The following is a 23,627-nucleotide window of genomic DNA, read 5'->3' on the forward strand; positions in this document are numbered from 1 at the left end:
TTAACATTAATACCCTCCAGCTCCATCCACATGTTGCACATGTCAAGATTTCATTCTTCTTCATCATGAAGTAGTATTCCATTGTATATATATATATCACATCTTCTTAATCCATTTATCAGTTGATAGATGTTTGGGCTCTTTCCACAATTAAGCTACTGTTGATAGTGCTGCTATAAACATTGGGGTTATGTGCCCCTTCAAATCAGCACTCATGTATCCTTTGGATAAAATCCTACTACCGCTACTGCTGGGTCATAGGGTAATTCTATGTTTCATTTTTTGAGAAACTTCCACACTGTTTTCCAGAGGGACTGCACCAGTTTGAATTCCCACCAACAGTGCAAGAGAGTGCCCATTTCTCCATATCCTTTCCAACATCTACTGTTTCCTGAGTTGTTCATTTTAGCCACTCTAACCAGTGTGAGGTAGTTATCTCAATGTGGATTTGATTTGTATTTCCCTGATGATGAATGATGTTGAGCATTTTTTCATGTGTCCATTTTGCCATCTGGGAATCTTATTTGGAAAAGTTCCTGTTCATGTTTTCTGCCCATTTCTTCACTAGATTGTTTGTTTTTCAGGTGTTGAGTTTGGTAAGTCCTTTATAGATTTTTCATACTAACCCTTTATCTGATATGTCATTTGTAAATATGTTCTCCCACTCTGTCGGTTGTCTTTTAGTGTTGTTGATAGTTTCCTTACCTGTGCAGAAGCTTTTTACCTTGAAGAGGTCCCAATAGTTCATTTTTGCTTTTATTTCCATTGCCTTCAGAGATATAGACAGCACTCTTTTCCCACCTAAGTTTCTTTAAAAAACTATCCCTGACCTCTCTTCAGGTAGTCAGCCTGATGATTCTTTCCTTTGTACTGCCATCTTTGTATTGGAGCATAAGCCCCAATAAAGCCTTGCCTAAAACTCACATTTGACCTCTTTTCAATTTCTATTGCTTGGAGAGCCCAAGGGCCTGGCTCCTCCACACAGGCCTGAATAAACTGAAACACTACAGATCTTGACTGAGTAGTATAGAACACCCTGGTATTACCTTAATTTAGAACAATTTTTTATTACTTTTTTTCAGGTAATACTACATCTTTTCTGATGTCCAAATTGATCTAGTAGATTATACATAAGTCTGAATTAACAGAGTGTACTGATTGCCTTAACTGGGTATATAGTATAGTATTTGTATATTTAAATAGATGGCAAGTTCTTTTAGGACATCTGGACATTACCTATAAGCCATCATGATATTCTTATCTGCCCAACATGAAGTTTTTCAATAGATTACCAAATGATCACTGAGAAACTTAAAGCTCATCTATACACATGCACATAAACACAGCATTATATTAAGATATCGGTTATATCAATAAATACATAAAGCATATAGCTAAGAAATCTTTTATCTTTTTCAATCCATATGTGCATTCTGCTGTTATTCTTTCCAACTTTAATAGGGACAAAAATCAAACACACTCTGGTAATAAACATCTTACTGTCAGCACATAAAGAACCTCTCTCTCTCTCCCTCTCTCTCTCTCTGAAAACACAGAAGTTACCCTTTTGTAAGGGAAATCTACATTTATAAAGCAAATCACCATTTGTAATGGTATCTCCCACTCTGTGCCAGGCAGAGGAAAATTACTAAAGCACAAGAAATCTTATCAATGGAGAAGATATTGATTTAAACCCTAAAAAAACAAACCTTATCCTTGTTTACTGTGCTTTTCTCAATAACATACCATATATGCATACCCCTATCCCAACACAATCTCAATATTTATTTTTCCCTACTGAAGGTGGTATTTAATATGGAAGCTTGGGCCTTCTATAGGAGTGACTCATTCTTCCTGCATATCTCATATATATATATATAATATATATCTATATTATATCTATATATTTTATATGTATGGTATACATGTTAATAAATTTTAGATTAAAAAAAGTACCTCTCTCTCAAAATTTACATGTATTTTTTAAATGCATCTTATCATGTCATTTTTTTTTTTACAAATATGATCCATATGATCCAATTATTTAATTTTTTAAAAGTGAAATGCACAAGATCTAGTATTTTTTTAAGGTCATTCAAGTGACTACTTTGAGTTAAAAAAAAAGTCACAAAGTTTTAAGTAAAAATTATGGATCTGCATTCAGAACCAGGGTTAGATTTTTCCTTTAGTTCTGAGATTTGACTTGCTCTAGATTAGGAAATTAAAGGTAAAATAAAAAACTACCTCTCAAAGTAAAACAACAAACAAAGATATTCTACAAGTTTTACTTGGATTATCTTGTGATTCTAGTGTTGTTAAAAAAAAAACCACAGCCCCAAAATGGTGCCACTCAGGCCAAGTCACCAAACCAGAGTTTAATATCTAACCTAATTACACTTTCAACTTTCCCCAGCAACATCAACCATCAGAAAAGTTATCTGTCACAGGAGTCTCTCCATGTGACCAAAGAAATGAGATAACCTGCATGATAAGAGCCTTTGCCCTTACCCCTTAGACAAAATGAGCTTGCCTTTTTCTTGTCTTTTGTTATTAACTTTTTGCCCCACCTCCTTCCTATAAAAACCTTTCATTTTGTACAGCTCCTGGGAGCTCCCATTTACTTGCTAAACTGGATGCTACACAGTTCATGAGTTACCTAATCCAGTCCTTAGACCTTCAAATTTACTCAGCTGAATTTTGGTTTTTAACACTGGTATGCCCTTATATACATAGGAGAACACACAAATTTTGGCAGTGTCAAGTCCTATATTTGAACTTCACTTCCATTGTTACAAGTCATATGACCTGTAGAAGGCTAGTCTACCTAACAAAAAGCCATTAGTGTTCTGGAAAGTAAGTATTTTAAAATAAGATTAAGAACTTCTCTCACCTTTGTTTTAAAATGTTATTCCTTTTACACTGCATCAGTGATCTCACTGACATTATTTTGACTTCCATCTATAAGTTGCTCACTCCTAATAATTACCTTCCAAGAAATGTTTCCTCTTAAATTCCTTAAGTATGTATCAACTTCCCTGAGATTTCTACTTTTTTCTCCCCCCACCCCACCTTTTTTTTTTTTTTTTTTTGTAGCCTAGGCATTTCAATTTTAAGGTACTCAACCTGAACTCATCATCTTCCTCCTTTAACCTTTCTGTCCTCCAGGGTCCTACCAATGTAGGTATAGAACTGAGTCTCACTTGATCTGCATGGTCATTTTTACTCTCTTCTACTTTAGCTACAGGAGTCATTGTTCTTGACAACTCAACCTTGCTGTTCTCTTGCTTCAACACTTTAGTGATTTCCAGTTTTTTTACAAGTTTGAATTTACATTCCATAATACTATCGAAGACCTCTATGCAGTGAATCCTGTCTACCTTTCCAGTTTCAGTTCTCGCCACTTTGTGACTCACTTGTGAGTATTTACCCACTAAATACCTAAATGAGTTAGTATTTATTCAAAAACATAACGATAGTTCCCAATTCCTCTCCTTTTCCTCATGATGCTCTCTTCATTTATTCTTTTCCACCCTCTCCAATTAATACCATCTCTTAAGATCAGGTGTCCTGTTGAAAATAAAACTTTTCCAATTCTTGTTCCTCCCCTTCTCTGATTCATATACAATAAAAAACTCACTAACATTTTAATTGCTGCACTTCTAGTTTATTTTCATTATCTTTGCCTGTATCTACCTCCCCTTAATCCTCTGTGGTTCTTATCAGTTGACTCCTACTCACGTAAGAGACACTCAGTGTAGATATGAAAGATGAAGCAGTAAATAAATGACATCTGAGCTAAGCTTTAAAAAGATAGGCTAGGTAGTGACTTGTGCAAGTGGCAGAGAAGTTGATCCGGACAAAGGCATAACCTGAGCAGAAGCACAAAAGGACAAGCAGGGAGTACATCCAAATCAATGTGAAGCCACTCAAAATGAAAATGACCACGACAGCATGGTGCAGTGACTACTACTGACCTAGCTTTGTCCTCTCCGGGTACTTGAAATTGTCAGGAGAGCCTGTCCAATCCAGGTATCCTTCTTTACCTCAGCACTTTATAGACAACAAATGGATTTGCTGAGAATGACTGAATTCATACTTTATAATAAGTACCATATCAAGTCAACAAAAGTAGAATTCCATACATCACACAGTACCAAGAACAGAGTTCTGTATATTTCCAATTCCAGCTTGATCAGGAAGTGATGAGAGTTTTGTTCGTGACTATTAACACAGACAATCTGTCAATTTTCTGAGACAGCCGTCTGTGCCATGGGCTTCAGTGCTCTTAGAGCACAATGTCCTCACGCCGCACCATTCTGTGCTATGCGTTTCTATCCTCTCCTTGCACAATTTCTTCAGTTTCTGCTTTAAGGTCACCCTAAGTTCTGTGGAGGTTTTTTTTTTTTCCCCAACCAAAGTGACAATTAAGGTAGCTTTGTGCCTCTCTGTCATGCTCTACAAAATGTCTGGCCTGCATTACTTGGTTCTGTGGACTGACTTCTTTCTATTTGGGGGGACCTGAATTTTTCTGTCTCTAATCTTAGGACATTGTGTTCTCTAGCCATCTGTTTCTGGGTTCTGCCTACACAGCAGAGACAGAAAAAAAAAAAAAGTTTTATATTCTACTTCTTTTGTTGGAAAGAGCAACTTCCAGATTCACTGTGAACTAACAGCAGAACCCCCACTGCATGGGAATTGTGACTTTCAGGTAGAACACAGTGACATCCACACCTAAATCCACCAACTCAGTTACTATCTAATAGACAACTGTACACTCCTTTTCAGGAACCTCAACATGGGGAACATTTTGTGGTGGGAAAATAGAATTTATGAAGCTACTACATTTGCAAAGTCAGATGAGGTCAAAATCATGGAGAGTTTTTCATGAAGGCCTGTTATACGGTCTAAGTGACTAAAGGAATAAATAAAGGTAATATATCAATAATAGTTACATCAAAACCATGATATTCCTCACAATATAGAGTAAAACAGTTCTGTTTTTACTTGAATATTGAGAATCTTAAGTGAAATGCAGGTGTTGTCAGTATATAAATTAGTTTGGTCATAAACATATCATGTGCTCCACAATTCTAAATAGTTTTTTTTTTTTAATATTGGTTGGAATTTTCCATTAAAAGACGTGACCTGCTTTTCAAAGCAACAATAAAACTTTTTTTTTCCAGGTTGTTTTAATACTAAATTGCCCCTGAGCACCCATCCATTTATGCAAGAGTAGTATCTACCACAGCATTAACCCTGAAGGACAACCCTATCTGCCTCAAGTATAAAAACTGACCTCTATTTACCCTTGGAAATTAAAAATTCCTAGCAGAGTCTGTTATGTTCGATAACAATGTTACTTGGCAGAACAAATTAGTAATGTTCAATCAACATCAAAAAGGCACAGTGGAACTTATCAGACAAAGTTATTTTTGACACATTGAGAATGTGGTATACATTGAAACAAGAGATCCCTTTGAGTTTGTTTAAATTATGTTTGTTAAGATTTGATCTTTAGACAAATGTTCCAGCTGTAATTTAATTTTTGTGTATTTAATACTTAATTACCAGCTCTTAAAATATTTGGGCTATTATTGCACTTCATTTTTTTTCCTTTGGTATTACTGGGTTCTCCATGTTGTACAGGATATCTCTATTTCAAAGATGAGGGAATAGGACCGTCAGTTCTTTTAAAATGTGAAACATTTATATGCAAAAACATCAAATAAATTATCTATGTAAGAAGTGATTATTTTAAAACATCAAGTTCATAGCAATCTTGCTCACATAGGTTGATTTGTCACTAGGACTTCTTGTTTTGAAACAGTGGTAGTAGCTACTTTCTCACCAATATTTAAATTAATATATAGATTTAACCAGGCCATATTAAAAGCTCCTTCTTTTGTGCATGTGTATATAATTTTGTTACCTCAGGATTTCTCTCTCTCTCTCTCTCTCTCTCTCTATATATATATATATATATATATTTTAGTCCTGAAATTTTTATAGGCTTGTTATTACAGCATTTGCTCTCATTTACAATTCGGAAAATACGTAATACTAACAATTGTACCAAAATTTTAATATGAATTATTTTTCTGAGCTTTTAGTAGATCCTATGAGATGCCAACCAAATCTTCCCTTCAAGGCTAACACACACATCCCTCAAAAGCAAGGAGTTCTGACTTTTGGTGGTCACACATGACCTCTTCTTCAGGAAGAGCTCTCTGCAAAAGAGAGATTTCATTCAAGGTTGTGCATGCTCACTCTCCCCCGAGACAGCCAACAACCAGTAATACTACTGATGTCAAAGTGCAAATTTCAAAATCTCCTTGCCACAATTTGGAATCCCTCTAAAGGATTAGAGTTCCAGAACTTCACTGGGTTCTGAAGACACCTCTGCTGATACCATAGTACTTTTCTAGTTCTCATTCTGCCCACTTCTACTTCCCCAAATCTCTTGTAGGAATTATTGGTACTACCCTGTGTACTAACTACATGTAATGTCTATCTTGGAGTGTACTTTCTGAGGAAAATGACCATGAAATTGGTACTAGGAAATAGGTACTAAAATGATATTTTAGAACCATGCTATCCACTGTCTAGACACCATTCACCACTGGTGGTAGATGAGTCCAACGTAGACCCTAGCATGTGGTTTCTTTTCACTGGTGAACTGGGATAAATCAGTAGAAGGGAATATTTTGGTTATTATATTTTCTCAGACATTTAAGAACTTCAGTGAAATTTTAATTATTGACTGTAAAAAAAAAAAAAGGCTCTGGGTGAGTGCTTACTGATGCATTAGAGAAAAATATAAAAAGGTAGAGAGTGATTAATTCCTAATTCAAGGCAAAGTAGGAAACCCAGAAGACCTCCCTGGTAAAATACAACAAGTATCCTCTGTCCTGCATCCTGGATGTAGTAACTGCTGAGGATCAAACCCAAAACTTAGAAAGGTAGTAAAGGCTCTCAAGAATATTGAATCCTCAACTCCAATAACCCCTAAGTCTCCATGCCAAGGTCAGATCCACTCTTGGGAAGGACTGAGAATCTACGATTAAGTTTGGAAAGTCTATGTCTATGAGCTAAAATATATTGAATTCCCACATGCTCCAGAACTCTCTAGTCCTGAAAAGTGTCTCACTGCTCTTTGTTAGTGGCTGGTGTTCCTTCCACTCACTTCAACATAAAGTTAGAATTTACTGACATTGTTAAACTCTCCATAATTCACTATTTAAAATCCTAGCAGGGACCCAAAGAGGCAGGTGCTAACCTTCTACTAAGATGACTCTAGAATCATGGAAAAAGTAATACCCTGTGCTGAGTAAGGTAAAAATGATAAAAATGCCATGAAAGAAGAATTCACAGAAGTCTAAGAGAAGTGGCCATACTACATAAAAATATAGAAAATTTTGAAAACCCAACAAATGACTATGTTCCACAGAGAGGACCTGGAGGACCCTCTGTTTACCAAAGTCTAAGAAGTCTGATAGTGATAAGGGCACTGGCATTATTAAAAAGCTCAGTGTTAGCTGTCCCCTGTAGGGCAAGGATAACAGTACGGTCTGCTGTTACTAAAATGGTTTCCCTGATAGCAATAGGAAGGACGTAATCCCAAGATAATAGAGGCCATATGGTACGACTGAACCATTAGAGACAAAATCGGAACAATTATCCCAATGAGCAGCAAGGCTGGACTGAAAGCAAAAGTGGACTCATAGAAAGCCATAGACATGGTTAACAGAACACGGTAACCCTAGGGAAAAGATAGGGTATTAATGACCACAAATCAAAATCAGGTTGGATGAGGAGGAGGCTAGATGGCTGCCCTAATAAAACTCACCATCTCTTGCAGAATATCCAGAACCCCTTCATTATAGGACAGACCAGGTTCCCAGGAAGGACACGGTCTCACTCCAGAAAGAAAATAATAAAATTTCCTCTAACACTTTACTAAAAATATGTATGTCTATTTACTAAATTAATTTCACATTGAGGAAAGGAAATGGGCATATTTTTTATAATGCATGCACGCTGTGTCTGAGTTGATATTTCTACCCAGAAAACTCAAGCATCAACATGTCCACTCCCTATGGCCACCTCTGTTAGAATAAGGAAATGTGGAAGCCAGGCAGTTATCTCTGGCCTGGAGTAGGGCTGGCTTCAGTGTGTCTACTGGCTCCACTCCTCTATCTTACAGTAAATTTTTTGGTTCCCAAAAGTATCACTGGAATTGCTCCATAGTACAGTTGTCAAAAATGCCACCCTGGTTCTGTGCCTTCTGAGGCTGAGCTTTTGTGGTAGGGAAAGCGGTATATGGAAGCCTCTGAAACTAACCCCACCCTCAGCCAAGATATTAAGCAGCTCTATTGTATCTCAAGGAGAATTGTCTTCATATTTAAAAGACAAAGGGTTGACAGTCCCCATCATATCCCCATTTACTTTTCCACGCAGGCCCTTGTGCAAGCCAGGCAGATCCTGAAGAATAGCAATGGACTACTGCAAACTCAACCAAGTATTAGCCCCAGTTGCAGCTTCAGGGCCTAAGTGCTGTTTTTTACTAGAAAAGATCAATCGACATGAGGTAAACCACCATTAATTTCAATGCTCTTTCCCCTCATATGTATCAAGAAGCAATTTACATGTACATGGGAATAACTTTAGTATACACTTCCAGTTTTCCTCTGGGGATAGGTTTGGTCTCCAGTACTCAGTAGCTATTATCTGAAGCAATACATATCATTTATATCATCTTCAGAATATTACATTAATGCAGCCAGTAATGACAACATATTAACCAAATCCAATTACTAGTTCAATTTGGCTAATCAAACAAAATGCCAATATGTTAACCAAACCAATAAACACGTTTATGCTAAATATGTTTCAGAAGGTCCACTAGAAAATTTTTGTCAGCAAATTTTTCTATGTCCTATGGTCTGGGGCATGCCAGGATATATCCTTCATGAATGACTAATTGTTTTATTGCATCTGCTACCACCAAGACAACATGAAAATACTAAGCTGGACTATCTAGGATCTACAGGTGGATGTCCAGACTTGTAAAGGTATTAGCTCAGTATTCCCATTATTACATAAAAGCTGCCTGCTTTTAGTGAGACCAAGAAAATAATAGAACTGGACAGTAGGGCTCGTGTTCAGTCCAAGCATCCCTGACTCGGGCTACATGATCTGACAGACCCTATAGTGTGACAGGTATTTATGGTGGACAGAATATGCCATCTGGAGAATTCACCAGCAGGAGAATTCCAACATGGAGGAAACAAAGGCCAACCTTGGACTGTGGATGCAGAAGCCTCAGTATGTGAATTTGAGAGGAAAAAAGTAACTGCTACTGCAGGCCACCAGTGCGAGTAGCCAAGTCAGGCATTGGGGAAATCCTTGCAATGGTCAGAGCTTTGGAGACTATAGACTGTCTGTTTTGTGTGGATAAAAACATGGCCTGAAAGAAGATTATTTACAGTCTCCCAGGTAGCAGTAAATGACTTGGCTATTGGGTCATGGATATGAAAAAAAAATAGATGAGAAAACTAGAAGGTCTGAGAAGAATGTATGTCGATGGATCTATGTATTGTATGTCCATGGCCACTCAAGAGAATTTACCACAGAAATGGCACTAATAGGTTATTATTACAAAATGACTATGCTACTTGGTTATCAGCCTGCCTCTATCATTGCGTATTCCAGTGTTCAGTATTCGAACAGAGTAAGTATCTTTGACAGAAGGGATGTAAACTATACACAGACTCAATAGCATAGGTTCTCATTCACTGTGTCTGATTTAGATACTACCAAGTATCCAAATTTTCAGCAACAGAGATTAAATCTCAGGTGGCCTGATAGTAAATGAGTATCAGCTGGTCATCCAAGGGGAAAAACTCTTATTTCTGTGATATATATATATATATATATATCACAATGAGCACTACTATTCAAATAAGCACTACTATTTTAAGGTTAACAGGATGTTGATCCTCTGAATGATCCCATATAACATATTGAATATAAGAGAGTTCCCCCAGCAGATACTGGGGCTATGGCAAAAGGTTCATGGGATATAATGTTTCTATCATATACCATGCCATACAGAAGCTGTTGATAGATTAAATGGACTTTTGAAGGTACAACTCCCTGCTTAGAATTAGGATATTGCATGAGAGGCACTGTCTTCTAGGAGTCAGAACATACCCCAAGTGAATGTCACTTGTTTCTCTAATAGGTTGACTACATGGAACCAAGAAGGTAGATATAGAAGAGACCATGGTTTTTCTAAGAGCCCTGATGTCATGTTTGGCAAATTAGTGCTTCTGGATCCCGAAATTCTAAGTTTTACATTTCTACAGGACTTACTCTCACATCACTTCTATCAGGGGACTCGGCAAGACCGCAGGGGACTGCAAGCTCTCATTCCCCAGCTGAAGAGACTATTATCCACTGAGAGCTAAAAACTCAATTGCCCTCTGAGAAACGTTGCTGCTTAACCCAAGTTCATTACTGTCTTCTGAGGGACAGATTGTACCACATGTTCTGAACACGTCAGCTCAACTTGGGATACCTCTGAAGGGTCATCTCAGATCCAAGTTCCATGTGCCTCAGGTGAAGCTTTGCTGAACTGCATTACAGTTCAAGTCCTCCACCTGCCCCATTCTGGTTCCCTCCCTTCCATTCCTTCCTCACAGATAGTGGTCCCAAAGAGCACTTCTTGTCAAACCACTTGCCTGACAATCTCCATCTACCTCCAGGGAAACACCAACTATGCCAGACACCATTGATCTCAATCTCCTTTTTCAAAACATTACCCTTTATTTTTCTGGCCATTTTTCAAAACATTACCCTTTATTTTTCTGGCCATTTTATACCATAGTTCTAAGATTTCTAGTTTTCTATTTTTGCTTACTCTTACATTTAAAAAAATACTGGAAGCAGTGTTCATGCAAACTGGTACTCAATTTTCAGAGCACTTTATAGGTGCTGTAAGTAACCATTTATGAGGAGCAAATACCCAACTGTGAAAAAAATCACCCCTCACCTACCACTTCACCGTAGAACACAGCCTAACTTCTCCCATCTTTGCTACAAAAAGAAAAGAACCCCAACACTACTGATCGATTTAAAACAAAACCACACACCTTTTAGCCAAGTGCTACATGTTATCCCTTGGTCTATAATTGCCCCACTATAAATAGCAGTTTCTTTTCTCCTTTTAAAATTGCTCCAAGGATTCATGTACACCTCCTCCTATGATTTTGACAAATGTATAGTGGGTGAGGCCCTCCTCCCTTTCCAGCTGTGATAAAGGCTTTGTGAATTACAAAGACTATTTGGCTTTTTAATACATCATTAAATCTCTATGCACTTTTAGGACTTTCTGAATAATATACTCACTTTTTTAATCCATTCAGGGTATAAGTAGTTTTAACATAAATAGGGTGTCCACATAAAGCTTCTTTCTAGGCCATTGTATAGGTGAGATAAACAGTACTTCTAGGTAATACTTCATCTTCATTTCACAAAGCTTTTCTTCAAGAGAGGAAAAGAAAGAGCCTGAGAACAGGGGAGGGGCAGAGAGAAAGGGAGAGAGAGAACCCCAGGCTCCATGCTGTCGGTGCAGAGCTCAATACAGGGATCTATCCCAGGACCTTTGAGATCCTAACCTGAGCCATGATCAAGATTCCAACAATTAATTGCTTAACTGACTGAGCCACCCAGGTGTTCCTCTTCATTTTCTTTCTTAAAGTCACCAAGCGCCATCAGAATACACAGAGCTCAGGTACCGCTTTTGTTTTCCCTTCCTTTTTTCTCCCTATTTTCAAAAAGATGGCTTCCAAAGAAAAAAGTAATGTTCTGATTGGCTTCCAAACCATGTATTTTAAAGGAGATGGGCAAACTAGGAATGAGTAACAAGACAAATGTATCTCTGTATCTATTGAAGTCTATGATAAGATATTATAGTCACAGAATCCAAGGCGTTTTTGACAAACATCAGTATGTGATTTATGAGCAAAACATTAGATCAAGCCATCGATTACACTGCAAATGGTACAGTACAATGTCAATATCTTAAACCAATCTCTATCCCTTTACCTCACCTTGCCCCCCTTACCCTTACCATCCCTTAGTTCTAATGATCAGCAAATTTTAAAGTCTATTATAGAATTCATTTCTCACTTTTTCTCTAATATTTCATGTATTATTCCCACAACAAATGTAATTGCTGTATCATTTTAAAAAAAGATATAAAAATAGTTTTTCTGTTGAACAGGTTAATTATATTATAGTTGGCTTTAAGATAAATATCTACATTCAGCACATACAGGATTTAAGAGAGGCAACATTCCTTAAACTTTTAGAAAATTATGTTTATAATGTACAACATGGCATCCAATGAAATATACCATTTAATGTGTATTTAGTGAAGTTACATTTAGGAAACTGTCAATACTTTACTACCTGTTTGTCTTTCTGTTTCTCTTCTTTCTTCCAGCCTCTAAGTGTATTGTTTCTTTTAGAACCCGAAACATAGCAACACACAATTTCCACAGAAGGCTTTTAATAGGAAATCAATGAGTGATTGAATTTCTAACTGTTTGAATTTAAAATAAGTTATAGCAATAAATCTACATCAGCAGAAAAGCAAATCTATTTCCAAAATTAGATCAAAAAACCACACCACGTTTATTACGGGACTTCAGTGAAAATTAAAACATTTAAGAGGGGCACAGAGTAATGCATAAACGTAAATACCATTTTAACTATGGGAGGATCCTTAGTGACTACCAGATCTTTCAACAGGAGGAGCATGAAGAGCTGATTTTTACTTTTGCTCTTATTGCAAACTCAAATAAAATAATTACCTCATATTAAGAGTATAGAATCCTCATATTTCAAATAAAAAATCAAACGGGTGTTGAGAAATAGTAATTCAGAATAGATAGTCCCAAACATGAAGGCTGGCCATCTCACAGAATTCATTGTCTATTCCCCTAGAATTCACCGTCCACAGTCCCAGGAATTTGTAGCAGACTGAGTAGAGTTAGTAAAGCAATAAATGAACAGGCCTGCAGCATTTCAAAGTGAAAGCTACCAGTTACACCAAAGTGAGCACTATAATAGCTTTCTTATAGTGCATGACAGCGGGAAGTATCTTTTACTCAAGAATCAGTATGGTCGACTAGGAATTTAAAATCCCGTTTATGGTGTTGCGAGATTAAGAAATTCAACTAGACTTCATTCAGTTCACTACGTGAGCAAATCATCTCTCCTCTGTGTGCTCTGATTAGCTTTTTTCATCAATTGGGGATAACCTCATCTTGCCTTGCATCTCAATAGCCAACATGAGGTTTAATTGAAACATTTAGGGGGGAAATAACTACAAATAATAATAAAATACTCTTCTTATCCTAAAGTGAATTAGGTCTTTATACATTATGAAGTTACTTGCGGCTGTATTTTCAATCTACCACAAGTGAATCAAACCTCAGGTTTTGCTAACACAGGTTTCTTTTTTCTTCCTGCCTTGTCCTTACTGTTTACCAAATGAGAATTCTGAGTAATTTGAGACACTTTTAACTAAAGTCAGACTCTTCAGCCTTACACAATTTATCTCCTTTCTCCAAACCTTACTAAGAAGAAAGACTCCAAGGGGCGCTTGGGTGACTCAGTTGGTTAAACGTCCGACTTAGGCTCAGGTCACGATCTTGTGGTCCGTGAGTTGGAGCCCTGCGTCGAGATCTGTGCTGACAGCTCAGAGACTGGAGCCTGCTTCAGACTCTGTGTCTCCCTCTCTCTCTGCCCCTCCCCTGCTCACAGTGTTTCTCTATCTTTTTTTTTTTTAAATTAAAAAAAAACTTTAAAGAACAAATACACCAAAGCACTACTTATAACTTACAAAAACAATGCATACGTTTACCCAGTAGACCCTTAATAATTGTCCATCCTCAACCCCTACTTTCCGACTTTGGTGAAACAAAGATGCACAGGATATCATTTCCACAGGTTAAGATCTCACAACCCCTAGCCTAGAGATTCCAAAGATATGTGACTTTGCAGGACTCCTGGGTTACCAGGAGTAATAATAAGTTACCAACTTATTACTTGGAGCCACTCACTCTGGTAGACATCAGGGCTAATTACAGACCTAGGACTGTATTTTATGAGGAAGCTCCAGGCTTCTTGTGAAAGCACTTTGTCCCCAAATCACAATCCCTTGAGCTTTGCCTTTTTCCCATCACATTCTTTTAGCTTCTGCACACTAACATTCCCTACAGTCTAATTTCATAGTGCGATATTGAAGAGCTCAGACTTCCTGGGCATACTATGCATATTCAAATCTTATTTCTTTTATTTACTAGTTTGGCAAATATGGAAGAATTCTAGGCCTCATTTTCTCCCTCTTTAAATTATGGGTACAGAGTACCTGGAGACAAATTAATAGACATGAGGCACGTAGAATGGTACCTGGCACATAGTCAGGACTCAATGCCAAATTTCCTCATCCTTGTCATTACTGTGTGCCATGGATAAACTTAGAGGGGACTGGTAGCAAACTGCTTAATACTGAAGAGCCTATTCCCAAAAGGCAAGTGACCCAATCATTTTGAATATTCCATCAAAACTCTCTCTGTATTGAAGAAAACTAAAAATGACTAACCTGATATTGAACAACAGACCTTCATCATCTTTTTTCCTAGGACACAACCAAATTTGATCTTCTAGTAAAGAGACACAGGATCTAGAGCTCTTTTCTGAATCTAAGGATTCTTGCGGCCACCCGAAGATTAGGACCTGTAATAGAAATACCTTTGCATATTAACAGTCATCCTTGATCCATCCCTTAGAAACTGAACTTTCTTTATCTAATCAGTCATAGATCCCACTGGACTTTATTTTTGAGGTATCTCTGGATTTCATCTCTATCTTTCCATTCCCATTTCCAGTTATCATTATCCCTGACCTGAACTACAGGAAATGATGCAATGGCCACTCTTACCAGCTATTAATCTATTCTGCCTACAGCCCCAAGAATATCTGTTGAAAACACAAATATGAGTACATTTCTTTTCTGTCTTAGAAAAGAAGCTTTGGGGGGAATAAAGATTCTGATGGTCACTGTAATGAAATATCATTATAAACTGCAAGGCCCTCCAGGATCTGTAGATCAAATACAACTTGGCCAGTGAACATCTTCCCCACATTTCTCTCCTACATTGCACTTTTCAAATCCTCCAGGCAACTGTACTCTCTTTCCTTCCCTAATTGCTAGTCCCTCTGCCTGAAAAGCTCTGTAACACCCAGTCAATATCCTTTTGACCTGCTAAAGCCTATTCAACCCTCAACTGTCTACTCTACATCCCTTTCTCAAAAGGGAACAGTCGAGGTCATATCATCTTTTAGAAATCATACTTTTCCTTACTGATTGTTAACACTAACATAATTCCATTATTAAGTATACAATTTATTAACACGTTTACCCCAGCTTCATCTAAGTTCAACCAGAAGAGGGACTTCATACTTTTATTCACAGTTAATTCCCATTGACATTCAGTATTTTTCTTTGATGTACAAATAGGTAATTCATAACTGTATTAAAACTTGGCAGAGTGATCGCAGACCAATTAATATTTCAGAGAGCTTAGATTTACTGAAATCTAAATTCTTGATTCTCAATTCCACATTTAATTTCAGAACAAGAAAAAACCACCCCCACTTCCTAATGTTGCACTGCTCCTTCATTAATAGCAAATTCAGGTCTCAGTTCTGGAGGTTTGCCCAGCTCTCACAATAGACCAATGATTAGTACTTTATTCATATGCTAAAGAAATGAACATCATATTTCTTACACACACACACACACACACACACACACAAAATGAAAAGTTACCTCCATCAGTGAAAGCTTTCATTTTGCTTGCAATCAAAGGGGCAAATAGTAATAGCAAATCTAAGGCCTCAACAAACAAAGGAGGAGAAATTAAAAACTAGCCTTAGCTTTTCCAAAAAATGGGGGGGGGGGGGAATTCAACTCTTAAGAGAAATTCAGACAGTATTTCTGACTTTATAGGACAGTGTATCCAAACACTGAAATAATGCATTTCCTTTATGTTTTCCTTTCCATTTCCCTGTGACTTTACATCTTGCAGGGTGAGGCTTCTGCAAGAAAGTATAAGAATTTTTATCTCCACCCTCCTACAATTTTTAATGACTACGAAAAGTTAATATACCTCTTCTATTTAAATTCTCAAAACCATTAATGCTTTTATACTAAATATATTTTTCTTCTCTATTTCAGGAACAATACTTTGTCTATTTTCTAGTTATTATGGCCCATCTTTTTCAGCTTTTTTTTGAAAGGTCTTCCTTTTCCAAGAGTTTACTTAAATGTTTCTAGTCTGACTTGGCAATCTTGGTAGACTGTTTTTGTTCACCAAGAGTTTGCTTTCCTTCCCTAGGAGAGAATCTCATTTCCTCACTCCTCAGAAGTCAGAACTTGTGATTTGTTTTGATCATGAGCACAAGTTTTGTGTATTACAGGCAGAAGTTTTAAGACCCCATTCATACTTTATCACATCCTCTGTTCCCTCTCCATAGTGATAAACAATATTCTGTTCTGAAGTTGTTTAGGAAGGCTGTGTTCTAGAGAATAGAAAAGAGTTAAAGTCCACTCAGAAATGATAGAGAGCACCTAAGAGAAGTCAGACTTTGTTATTGTAAATCATTCAGGTTTGAGGAGGATGTTTTTGTAGGATAATTATATCTCCCTGATTGATAGAGCTATCTTCATCTCTCACTCAATTCCTGCCCTCTGGCTCTGTGGTCATAGCTTTAGTATCATGTATATACTAATTATTCTCCCCCCTACCAAATCTTCAGCTCTACCAGGAAAATCGCCTCATCATACTATGTGTATTTTACATGCCTCTCAACAATTTTATCTGGATGCCATTCAGACAGTTTATAATAATGACCCAAATCAATTCATCATCTTTCTTTTAAAAGTTACTATTTCCCATCACTCTATTATCAGTCACCTATGACAATCTTCCTGAACTGTTGTCTCTTTTAACCTCACCCCATATCCAACTGATGGTCAAGTTTTGTCAATTCTGTAACCCAAGTAGCTATTAAACTCTTCCATTCTCTTCATCTCATTGTCAAAGTTCTAGTTTAGAATCTCACCATTCATATCCTAGAACTCAAAAATAACTTACCAAGTTGTGTCTACTTCTCATCTTGCACAATCTCCACTTATTTTCCCAATTTTCAACAGCATGATCTTTGTAAAATTCAAATGTGCTTTCATCACTTCACTGCTTGGAATCCACCAATGGCCCCCCAAGACTCCGCACAACAGCTGAACTTTCAGTATAGCATTTGAGATCCTCAGGACCTTACTCTAACCCTCATAATTAGTTTTACCAACAGATACAACCCCACATTCATCCTCGAATTTGAGTGACTTCTTCTGATGGCATCATGTTCTCTAAAACCTCTGCTCCCTTTCATAGGTTTTTTGTTTGTTTGTTTGTTTTTAATCAATGGTGCTTTGCTTCCTACAAATGACTGGTTAACTCTCCTCATCAATGTGAATCTAAATCTTAACACTGGACATCACCACAACAGTAAGCAGATGTAAATGAGTACCTCTGGAACATGGGCAATTTGGGTGTATCATTTGGAAACAAACAAACAAAAAAACCCTATTAGACTTAGCTGTTACATAGGATGCTAAATACAGCAGGCAGTTTGCAGTACGTTAACAATTAAATGCAAGGCGGTACTTGGAGACACTAAGTGCAAACAGTTTTCTGACTAGTATGGATCAGTCAGGATGGAAAAACATAGTGAAATCGCTTCAGTAGACATAATAGGAAGAAAGGGTTTTCTCAGAATAGGTTATCAGCATGAAATTTGGAGACCAATTAGTTAGAGCTGTGAGAGGGGATTAGAGTCATTAGAATTCTTTTTGAGGGAGTGGGGGTCTGACACAGAGCAATGGTAGATCCAATTGGAGTCCTTGAGAAACTTCAGTTTTGCCAGAGGACAAGCATGGACATTTATGTTTCCTCATGCAGAGTTTAAAATGAGACTAGCACTGCAAAGTACAAATATCCTACAGATTTGAAAATACTGGTGTGATTGTAGACAAAAGGTCACAGTTGACCTTTTGTAAATCCCATCCATTGATTTCCTCAGAAAATAAGCCCAAGAAACTATCAAATTGTTCTCAGAGGGATGAGGCATGAAGTTCCATTTATCATCTTCCACCCTATTTTTCAAAACAGCATTTTTAATATGATTTCACCAAGTATCCTTGACAAAACCATCTGACAACGCAAAATGAATTTTCTGTCTTTAAAAAGTATAAATGATATCTAAAACCATGTTTGAATGATGTGAAGAGCTGGACAGTGTATAAATCATGCAAACATAGATAGAAACAAAGAGCCCCCAATAAATACTTACAAGAAACAAAAATGAGGAGAGGAGGACATCATTTTTAAGTTTCTTAATTTTGCTAAAGAACAGCCTTGGGCAGTAGGTGGGGGCAGGGGAGAGGAATATACAGAGTGAGGCCGTGGGGATATACAGCGATCGGTCCTTACTGGACTTAAATTCCTTTCAAATTCCCTTAGCTAAATTGACCTAACAAAAATCAAACTACCAATCCCCAATGTGTATGGATGTTATGAAGATTCAATGTTGTTTATAAAGCAAGTGATCACCGTAGCAAAAGGAAGTCTCCATGTGTAAATTAGGAAATCCATACAAACAGAGAAAAATAAAATTAAATTCTGAATCTATGGCTTTAGGGGAGAATTTCTTCCTCTAAAAGTTAATCCTGGTCTCTAGTTAAAATTAGCTTTCCTAAAACCAATTTCTAGAGATTCTGTAGTTTTCTTGCACCTATGTAATATCTAATACTGTGTTGGCTGGGTGAGTCTCACCTTGGACTTTTAGATTGGAGCATCCTTTGTTAGCAATATTTAGGGCTGGTGTTACAACATCTTTGAAATACTTTATTGAAATTTCTACACAATTTTGGCTTTATTGTCCTAGAAATGTAATATACGTAGATAGGAACAGTTACATTGTCTATTGTCCAGTGATACTTCTGCATATATTGTTAACAAATATGTGTCTGTGTTTACAACATCAAAAATCCACATGATACATGAATATTCAAAGAAGTTACACCATCAGGCGGCTAAACATTCCTACCACATTTTCTTTCCCTTTTTATACTGATGATTTGTATTAGGAAAAATAACATATCCATGTTCGTGCCATTAGGAAAAAAGCAAAACAAAATTTTTATGCTCTGATTAATATTAAGACACTTCAAACATCATGAAAAGGCACTTCAAATATTGCTTGGCACTGCTACTGATGTTTTCATTTCTAGTTTTTATATCCTTTTAGAAGTCTTGTGTTTTCCTTTTATCATGCTACAGAGCTTTCATTTATCCTCCTTAGAAAGCCTCAGAAACTGAGCCAATAGCTCTGGACTTGGAGGAACCGTTTGGCCAATTCCAAGCTGGCAGGGAAGGGGGTGCTTCCACGCTCGCTGGCAGCCTGTGGGCAATGCATCAGTGGCCTCTATCCACAATGGGGAGTGAGTGTCCCCATCAAGACAATACGCCCTTGCAATGGGTACTTAGTCACAGAGGAATTCAAATTAATGAGAAAGTTCCAGTTCATGGTCTTTTGTCAGTCACAATACTGCTCTAAGTTCTTTTTGTAAATTCTTTATCCATGCCACCAAACACAAGCTTATCTTTTATGAAAATCATAACTCAGTTATTGCAATTATTATCACCAGTAGAGACCAGACAGCTATTTTAAGATACAAATTTTAATGGTTGGGTCAACTAGAAGAGCATGTGAAACATCAGAGTCTTTTTTTGGACATTAAATTAAGAAAAATAATAAAGGATAAAGAATAGTGAAAAAAGTCATCTCTGGTTTAAGAACATTATTCTTGGTTAGAAAATCATCCCAGATGCACAACCTACTTGACATTGTTATAGAAAACTCAGTTATTTCTAAGCTTACTTTTATTTTTAAATGTTTATTTTTGAGAGAGAGAGAGAGATAGCATGCTAGGAGGGGAGGGGCAGAGTGAGAGGGAGACACAGAATCTGAAGCAGGCTCCAGGCTCAGGGCTGTCAGCACAGAGCCCGACGCAGGGCTCAAATCCATGAACCTTGAGATCAGGACCTGAGCCGAAGTCAGAGGCTTAACCAACTGAGCCACCCAGGTGCCCCTATAAAGCTAGGTTCTTTCTAAACCTTGAGCTTGCTTCTTCTTTAATATGCCCACGTAAAACATACCCATGACATATAAACACCCTGGAAGGCTAATAATTTGGCATCCAAGATAACATTCAGCAACTGTTTACACTAAGAACTGAAGAAAATCTGGAGACTACACAAGGCCAAGGCCAAGAAATGCATAGACCAGCTACTTAAGAATTTAGAGATTTGGAGGCAAATTCCTAAAAACTCATTAACAAGAGGCATAAGCAATGTATATCTTCCTGTATCCAGATCACATCAAAATTACTTAAATTTTCTAAATTGCTGCAGTATTACACTGTATTTTGTATAGTTAAATATAATTCTTCGTCATTGTTTTCATTTATGTGGCTTCTCAACATTTGCCTTCTCTGAGAAGCCTTTTCTGACTACACAGTTTCAAATAGTGGCCCCTCTCCATGAAGAAGTTACTTTCTCGTTTACATTGTTTAGTTCTTCAAGCGTGTTTTCCCCCCTCATATCTGAAATGGTATTATCTATTTGTTAATTTGATTCTTCTCTGCTTATCTCCCAACATTGTAAGCTAATGGGGACAGAGGGTACCTGTACTTTATTCACCCTTACCCCACCCCAACCCCTAGAACACGGTATGCCCATGAAGATGCTCATTGTTCTTGAATGAATAACAACAATCAGTTACTTTCATGTAAAGTTAGCACATGTCAGTCAGAAATTTTAAAATGTATGGCCTTCGGCGATGTTGGAAAACTTATTTTATCCCTTCCCTCCTTGACCAACATAAACATTTAAGGGACTATAAAGATCAAAAGAAAAAGTACATAACTTTATCATTCTATCATCCCAGTAAAACATTCCTTTTATGTTCCATCTTTAGTGTATTTACGTGACCCATCTCTCCGGGGAACAAGGCATTTATGGACGCATAGACAAAGGTTTTGTTTAGTGTCAGACCATGTGGGAGGTTATCTTCCCCAATACTTAATATCATCTTTTAGTGTCAAGGTAAAATCACTATGGTAACTATCTTCACAATAGCATGGACATGGAACAGCATGTAAGGGAGGGAAAATATTAGTCATTAATGAAACATCATATGGAGAGGAGGTTGTACAAGTGTCGAATCTGTGGTGGTGATGCCTGAATAGCACCTATCTTATAGGCTATCTTCAGTTTAAATGGGACTCACCATCAGAAATCACTCTAAGTTTTGTCAAATATACAACTAAAGTCATATGTATATTAATGTCAAAAGCACAAAGATGAAATTTTACCATCATTTTTATCAGTTTAGCCTTTCAATTTCCCAATATAATTTCAAGTGTTACCTTCAGGACAAGCTCTGAGAAGACAGGTATCCTGCTTCATTGCTCACTTCCTAGGGGAAAGGAGAAATCAAAGAATCAGAGGGAAGGGAAGGGGGAAATGGAGGCAGCAAGCAGTCAGCTGTTCTGTAACTTGTCATAGAACACAAGTCCCAATGATTACTACCTTTGAAAGGTTTCACAGAAATTATCTCAGTTGTCCTCATCTGTGAATTGACATTAGTATTTTCATTCCTCCTAGCCTAAGTCTCCCCTACATATTAATAATAGTTGTAGGGGCGCCTGGGTGGCTCAGTTGGTTAAGCGTCTGACTTTGGCTCAGGTCATGATCTCACGATTCGTGAGTTCGATCCCTGTGTCAGGGTCTGTGCTGACATCATGGGGCCTGGAGCCTACTTTAGATTCTGTGTTTCCTTCTCTCTCCAGCCCTCCCCTTCTCACACTTTGTCTCTGGCTCTCAAAAATAAATAAATAAATGTTGAAAAAAATTAATAGTTATAAATGTGTCTGAAGGAATTGTGACCTGAATTTGACCGATTATCTTTATTCATGGAAGAGGGAGGAATGTGAAAAGAAAAACTGGAAGGGCAGAATACAAAATACAATCACTAGTGAGACCTAAAAGACCACGTCATAGATTGGCCACGTGTTAACTTCTGGTCTCCTATCACTTTCCTGTCTCTAAAGCCAAACAATGAAGGAAGTGCTAGGGATGCTTTTTGGCTTTTTCTCTACAACATGCAGGTGTGATTTAAAATATGCTGGATGGAAGGATTTTACTCTAAGGGAAAAATTCCAACAAAATTACAACATGCATAGCCTTCAACTATTCCCAGACTTGTAACAAAATACCACTGAGTGCTACCTAGTATGTTATTATTATTTGAAGGAGAAGGTTTCTGCCCCCACACACATACCCATTTTTTTCTTCTTTCCGTATCTCAACACCGTGTCTACTGTGACCAGTCAGGAGTAGATCTAGGTTGTATCTCTACAATAGCTATGTATTTCAATGTAGCAAGTAAGGAATTGGACTTTGAGGATTTTACAGAGATCCTCAATCCATAATGTACTCTTTTCAAGCAGAGTTGTACAGAAGTGGGGGGAATAAAAGAAGGATCAGAGACAGACTCAGACAAATAGGTCTAATCATGAACATAAATTCAAAATAGTTGAATTTTTTCTCTTTGAGATCTGTGACCTCCTTCCAAAACTGTCTTTTTCATTTGTCCTTTCTCCTGAACCCAGCCCTGTGGAGTCAGACGTGATCTAACTGCCCTCTAACAACACATCTTTCAGAGAAGCATTAGAAGAAAGTGGAATATTGCAGCAAGTATTATAAAACAGGTGTCTTATGTATGCTATCTTATGTAATCATAACAATATATTCCTGATTGTTTTACAGGTAAAGGAACTGAGGTTTCCTAATTTGTCGATTGTTGCCCAGACTGTAAGTGAACAATATAGCTTCATGCTCTGTTTTGCCTGACCTTAAAATCCGGCTCTTTTCAATGCATTGCATGATCTGCCCCTCTGCCTCCTTACCCAGACTTAGTCTTACTTGGCCAGCAGTTGGAGTGAATTAACTAGCTCCAACAGAGCCTGAATAATGACGGACACTTAATATGCTTTCTCTCCAAGGACTGCATATATTTACACAGGAGAAAACATCCTTAACTAATGAAGGATTTTGTAAGTTACAATTTCTGGGCTAAGTATCACTTTTCTGGTAGAGCGACATTGGGGCTGAATGCTCTACTTGCTTCATTGAGCAGGCCTTGGCTCTCAAATGGTCAAATATATTTAGTCCAAACAGACAAGTGAGCATTGTGTTACACAATGTGTATGTGATTTTTGTTTGTTTTGGTTTTTTTCTGATGATTGTCACTGGCAGGCTTTGAAGCAGTTGCAGTAACATTTGGGAGAACATTGTCTGCTGGGGGAATTTGGTTCAGTTCTTAATAAACGCATTTGTCATGTTTCTAATTTTCTTTCTGTACTCTTC

The 23,627-nt window shown here is 37.4% G+C and overlaps 1 long non-coding RNA gene across 1 annotated transcript; it reads left to right on the top strand.

Annotated features, from left to right (window-relative positions):
* Nucleotides 1-352: 352 nt before the first annotated feature.
* LOC120225116 lies at nucleotides 353-12,984 on the top strand. Its single transcript, XR_005526737.1, has 3 exons — nucleotides 353-495; nucleotides 4,562-4,567; nucleotides 12,974-12,984. It is a non-coding gene; the product is annotated as an uncharacterized LOC120225116 (long non-coding RNA).
* Nucleotides 12,985-23,627: the final 10,643 nt, after the last annotated feature.

Source organism: Hyaena hyaena, unplaced genomic scaffold (genome assembly GCF_003009895.1).
Source record: "Hyaena hyaena isolate Hyena2069 unplaced genomic scaffold, ASM300989v1 scaffold_1327, whole genome shotgun sequence".
Classification (NCBI taxonomy): domain Eukaryota; kingdom Metazoa; phylum Chordata; class Mammalia; order Carnivora; family Hyaenidae; genus Hyaena; species Hyaena hyaena.